This window comes from Triticum aestivum, chromosome 3B (genome assembly GCF_018294505.1).
Source record: "Triticum aestivum cultivar Chinese Spring chromosome 3B, IWGSC CS RefSeq v2.1, whole genome shotgun sequence".
Classification (NCBI taxonomy): domain Eukaryota; kingdom Viridiplantae; phylum Streptophyta; class Magnoliopsida; order Poales; family Poaceae; genus Triticum; species Triticum aestivum.
The window spans coordinates 593507723-593514649 of NC_057801.1; positions in this window are offsets into that span (position 1 = coordinate 593507723).

The following is a 6927-nucleotide window of genomic DNA, read 5'->3' on the forward strand; positions in this document are numbered from 1 at the left end:
TATGTGTCTGTCGCCTGTTCATCTGGGGTAACCTGCCCGTATTCCTGTTCGGCCTGCTCGAAGGTAGGCTGATCGGGATTGTATTCCTCTTCGGCACCATCCGGATTGTTTTCATCTCCTGTGCTAGTATTGCTGTGGCGGGGCTTAGAGCGGCGCCAATGACGCCTCTGCTTTGATTGCTTCCGTAAGGGGTTATCCTCTGTTGCCTCATCGCCATTGTCTTCTTTGGGAGTATCCATCATATATATATAGATCGTACGAGGAGGTGGCTGTCTAGCGCCATGTGGGTGGTGGTTCCTGTTCTTCTCCTACATCGTCATCCATACCATCGATGTCTTCGTAGTCAAAGTCAAGCACGTCAGTCAAATCATCAAAAGTGGCTATTAAGTGGGTGGTGGGTGGGTAACGAATTTCTTCGTCGCCTGCTTCCCACTCGAGCCGGACATAGTTCGACCAAGAATCTCCTGACAAAGAGAGAGACCTTAATGAATTTAGCACGTGGCCAAAGGGCGAGTGCTGAAAGATATCCATGACGGTGAACTCCATTACCGAAGCCCAATTGGATTCGATGGACCCGGATGCACGCGGTCTGGAACCTACAGCCGGACACAAGTCCGGGGGTCCGGCGACACAGATTTCCTTAGAGGCGGAGTCTGTGTTCGTCTCTAACGCCGATGAGTATGCGGCCTCCGGGGTGGGGTCCATCCACCCATCCTCGAACGACGCAATCTGCCCCGGATTTAGGTCCGGAGCTGCTGCAGGTGCGATATCCTGAATACTGTCTGACAACAGATCTAAGCCGTGCTCGTCGTGACCGTTCGACGCTCCAGGCGTATGCCCGAATCTGTCGAAGATCAAGTCTCCGCGGATATCATCCGTGTAATTCAAGTTTACGAACTTGACCTGATGGCCAGGGGTGTAGCTGTCGATCTGCTCCAGATGGCCAAGCGAATTGGCCCGCAGTGCGAAGCCGCCGAACACGAAGATCTATCCGGTGAGAAAAGTCTCACCCTGGACTGCGTTGTTGTTGAAGATTGAAGGAGCCATCGAGCCTTACGGCGACGACACAGAGGAACTCTCAATGAAAGCACCAATGTTGGTGTCAAAACTGGCGGATCTCGGGTAGGGGGTCCCGAACTGTGCATCTAAGGCTAATGGTAACAGGAGACTGGGGACACGATGTTTACCTAGGTTCGGGCCCTCTGGATGGAGGTAATACCATACTTCCTGCTTGATTGATCTTGATGATATGAGTATTATAAGAGTTCATCTACCACGAGATCATAGGGGCTAAACCCTAAGAGCTAGCCTGTGATTATGATTGTTCTTATGCTACGGACTAAACCCTCCGGTTTATATAGACACCAAAGAGGGATAGGGTTACACAGAGTCGGTTACAGAGGAGGAGATCTTCATTATTCGAATCGCCAAGCTTGCCTTCCACACAAAAGAGAGTCCCACCCGGACACAGGACGAAGTCTTCAATCTTGTATCTTCATAGTCCAACAGTCCGGCCAAAGTATATAGTCCGGCTGTCCAGATACCCCCTAATCCAGGAATCCCTCAATAGGTGTCTGATGATCCTGGCTTCCTAAATGAGCAGCGGTGCTGTATCAGACCATCCGTAAGGGCCCGCGAGGCCCTCTCCGTCGTCCTTCGAGTTGTTGCGCTCGCCGTGGCGCTGAGCATTGTTAACATGGTCAATGAACATGAGGATTCAGGAGATGACTTTATTTTGATTGGATGACAGTAGAGGCCCAGTAGGGCCATTGCCGTATGTACACAAGTGCCTCTTTATTATGTACAACTATATTTTTTTGCTTCCTCCTAGTTTCCTGACATCACGGTCCCACACCATTGTCAATGTATGTAGTCAATATAAACGAGAGAATTGCACAAGGTGCGGCCGACAGCTGGGACCAAGGAGCTCGAGCAGTATTTGTGTTTTTGAGGTGTGAGCACTGCAAAGTTTTTCTTGGCGATGTTTTCGTTGTTGTTGAGAGGAGAGCAGGGTATTAACTGGGCGAGCTATGACCCGTCTAGCCCAGGCTAGATATCCAGCCCAGATATTAATTTTTTCAAGATGAAAATGGCTAGCCCAGCTATACGTCCTTTTGAGGAATACCCAGGCAAGGTCAACTTGTTATTCTCCGCCCCGCTGGGCTGCAAATTTTATGCATTAGGCTTAATAGGAAAATGGGCTTTAAAAAATAATAAATGGGATGTAATTATAAAAACTGGGCAGTAACTATAAAAAATGCACCAAACACGAAATTAGTTTATAAAATATTATTTATGGGTTTTGAAAATCTTAATTTTTAATTATTGCGCGCGCAATGTTTCGTTGGATTTTTACGTAATACAAATTATATTTATTCTGACTAGAAATTTCAGGATAAAAATATTTCGGATCCCATCAAAATGTGGGAAATTTTTATTGAATTCTGTCTTGAACGGTTGGTTGAAATTATTAATCGTTGTCCTAGCGAGAAAATGGGCTGTACTTTTAACAAACTGTAAATGGGATGTAGTAAATTCCATTAGAATTCAAAAATGGGTTGTACATTCTTACAAATTGTAAATGGGCTATAAGTTTTCTGCCACACACTTGTGGGACTACTAAGTTGACGCGTCCCCTAAAAAAAAGGTTGACGCGTATGCAAGGTTTTGTCAACTTATTATAGTCAACACACGGTTCTAGCAGTAGTGGCCGTTGGATGTCTATCCAACGGATGTCGTGCTTCTTCTTCAATCTCGGATATACTAGTTTCGGCCGCCCAAAAAATGATTCCTCCCCCTGACATCTAGGGCGCACCGTTTCGGAGGCTAACCTGTGGGCCTACTAAGTTGACGTGTACCAAGGGCTTTGTCAACTTAATCAATATAAATGATTCTAGCTGCAGTGACCGTACGATATCCATCCAACGGCCGTAGTGCTTCTTCAACCTCTGGTCTTCTTGCTCCAGCCGCCCAAAGCACCGCCGGTCGTGCCGCGTGCTCCTGCCTCTCATGGCCGACTGTGATGCCGCGGAGGCCCCACCGCCCCCTACTACTCCCACCGCTGTCTCAGGGCATCCCTTTACTCACCCACACCCCCTGTTATTCTGCGGTGACAGCAGCCTCACGCCGCAGCCGAACCAGTGAACCCCCGTACTCCTCTTTGCTTGGGCATCCACTGCCGCGTCTTCCCCGACTCCGCGTCTTCCCCTTCCCAGGACTCGCCGTCGTCCACCGCCTTGGTGCTCTCGGCGCGGCGTGGTCAATGTGGTCAACGACCGACTTCCATCGGAAGAGTACTGTACGTGGAGAGGCTGACAGCTGGGTCCACGGCCACAACCTAGTTTTTTTGTGATTTGCCAAGTCGCTTTGTCAGGCCTGTTGGGCTGCAAATCTTTCAAGATGAGGAGAGCTTCATTCGGCTGGCCGAGAAAATGGCCTATCAGTAATGAGAAATGGGTTGTACATTTTTAAAACACATCAAACCGGCAATTAGTTTCAAATTTATTTTTTTTCATTTTAAGATTTTAAATTGCATTGATTTTTATGCGTGGACAATTTGTTGGATTTTATATTGATATACATTTATTTTTAAAATCAGTTTGAATGTGACTCGAAATTTCGGGATTAAAAACAGTTCGGACCGCACCGAAATATGCAAAATTTCGTATAATTTTTTAACCGTGGCCACAATATGGGTTGTAATGCTCACAAAAAGAATATGGGCTCTAAAAAAACCTTAAGAATTAGCAAATGGGCTATAAATTATTAGATGGCAGATGGGTTGTATGATGTTTTCCACAGATTTGAGGCTTTCCTAAAAAAAGGTTGACGCACAAGCAGTGGCTGTTGGATTTCCATCCAACGGCCGTCGTGCTTCTTCAATCTCTGCTCTTCCTGCTCCAGCCGCACAAACAAGCGCCGATGGGACTGCCTGCTCCATCCTCCCTGCGGCCGACTGTGCTGCCGCGCAGGCCTCACCGCCCCTCCGTACTCCCATCGCTGGCCTAGCCATCCCTCTACTCACCCACGCCTGTTGTTATTCTCCGGCGACGGCAGACGAACCAGTAAACCCTCGTACAGTCGTACTCCCTTCCGCGTGGGAAACTGATAACCCGCAAGTATACGACGCTTTACCTAGAACAAGTATGAAACTAAAAGTACTTTGTAGGTGTTGTTTGATAGGTTTGCAAGATAATAAAGAACACGTAAATATAAACTAGGGGCTGTTTAGATAAAGAAGCAATAAAGTAAATATAGCGAGTGTGGAAAAGTGGTGGTAGGAGTTGTGGAATTGTTCCTAAGAAATTGACTATGTTACTAGACCGGTAATCACTATTGCAATTCTATTTGAGGGAGAGGCATAGGCTAACATACTTTCTCTTCTTGGATCATATGCACTTATGATTGGAACTCAGCAAGCATCCGCAACTACTAAAGATTCATTAAGGTAAAACCCAACCATAGCATTAAAGTATCAAGTCCCCTTTATCCCATACGCAAACAACCTGCTTACTCGGGTCTGTGCTTCTGTCACTCACGCCACCCACCATAAGCAAATCATGAACATATTGCAAACCCTACAACGGGGATCCCTCATGCTTGCGCGACACGGAGGGCACCATAGGACAACACCAATAATAAAACATGCAACTCAAACCAATCATAGCAATTCATCAATCACCGATAGGACAACGAAAACCTACTCAGACATCATAGGATGGCAACACATCATTGGATAATAATATGAAGCATAAAGCACCATGTTCAAGTAGAGGGTACATCAGGATGCGGGAGAGTGGACCGCTGGATATAGATGGGGGAAGGTGATGGAGATGTTGGTGAAGATGACGGCGGTATTGGTGAAGATCGCGATGATGATGATGGCCCCCGGCAGCGCTCCGGCACCACCGGAAGCAAGGGGGAGAGAGGCCCCCTTCTTCTTCTTCTTCCTTAACCTTCTCCCTAGATGGGAGAAGGGTTTCCCCTCTGGTCCTTGGCTCCCATGGCGTGGGAGGGGCGAGAGCCCCTCCGAGATTGGATCTATCTTTCTGTTTCTACGTTCTCAGATTCTACCCCTTCACCGTTTCTTTAAAATCCGGAGATCCGTAACTCCGATTGGGGTGAATCTTTCGCCCAGATTTTTCCCATAAAATTAGCTTTCTTGTGGCAAAAGAAGGGCATCAACAGCCTTACAGGTGGCCCACAAGAGTGCCATGCACGCCTAGGGGGTGTGGGTGCGCCCCCTGTCTCGTGGCCACCTCAGACACCGTTTCGCGTTGATTCTTCCTCCGGAAAATCCCAAATATTCCAAAGTAATTCTCCGTCCGTTTTTATCCCGTTTGGACTCCGTTTGATATTGGTTTTCTGTGAAGCATAAAACATGCAACAAACAGGAACTGGCACTGGGCACTGGATCAATATGTTAGTCCCAAAAATAGTATAAAAAGTTGTCAAAAGTATATGAAAGTTGAAGAATATTGGCATGGAACAATCAAAAATTATAGGTACGACGGAGACATATCAGAAACAACTGCCGAGTCTTCCCTGCCTCCGTCTCGTTCCCTTCCTAGGCCTCGTTGTCATCCACCGCCCTGGTGCTCTCGTCGCGGCCTGGTCAACGTGGTTAACGACCGACATGCATCTGAAGTGGAATGTACGTGGAGAGGCTGGCAGTTGGGTCCACGGCCGCAGCAAGGAAGTGCCTCCTTATTACGCGCAAAATAATTTTTCCTCCACCTGACAGCAGGGACCCACCGGACGGGCCACCATATTTCGCGAAAAAACGTTTCCCCCTGACTGCTGGGACCCACCAGCTACATCTTCTTACGTAAGGAAATGCGTCTGGGCAAAAAAAAAAGATTCGCCCCCCTGACTGCTGGGACCCACCAGCTACATCTTCGCATGCAAGGAAGTGCCTGACAGTCAGGACCCACCTGGTCGAAGCATACGTAGCATTGTCATTCTGGTCGCGAACGTGTACATACATATATACTGGTCAATGTAGAGGCGCGCACGTGTCGTAGTAGAGGCGCGCACGTAGCATGTACACGTATGTACATCAACTAGTGTGCAAGAAATAAAATACGGCCACGTACGTACATACGGGCGGGGTCTTGAACGCCTACTCGCACATATATACGTACGGCCAGGGCTCGTGTACATGGCCGGGTCGGAATGGAGAAACATCATCGTCGTCGTGTTCATGGGGAGGCAACAGAATGCGTCATGTTCATGGGGAGGCAACGGAATGCGTCGTGTTCATCGGGAGGCAACGGAATGCATCGTGTTCATCGGAAGGCAACGGAACGCGTGGGAGCCAACCGGCTTGGATGGAACAGGCGATGGAAACGAGGCCTGGTGTACCGCAGAACGGAGGAAACGGCCTTGTGTTCGACCGGCCACGTTCGAAACGGGATCCTGTTAATCGGGAGGGGTCTGGCGTACCGCAAAACGGAGGAAATGGACCTCCTACGGTCGAAACGGGGGTCCTGTTGATCTGGAGGGGTGTGGCGTACCGCAAAATGGACGAAATGGACTTGTGTTGGAGCCCTATGGTCGAAACGGGGGTCCTGTTCATCGGGAGGGGTGTGGCGTACCGCAAAACAGGACTCCACGGGATACTGTTCATCTCCACCGTCGACCTCCTCCAGCCTCCACGGGCTACTGTTCATCCACCATTGACCTCCTCCAGCCTCCACATGCGACTGTTCATCCAGCCTCCACCGCGCGCTACTCCACCGGCTACTGTTCAACCACCCCTCTCCACGGGCTCCTGTTCAACCACCCCTCCACGGGCTACTGTTCATCCACCCCTCCACCGTCTACTGTTCATCCAGCCCTCCATGGGGTCGTCCTATTCATCCAGCCCTCCACGGGGTCCTGTTCATCCAGCCCCAACCGGCTCGATCGATCGGGGTCTTGTTCATC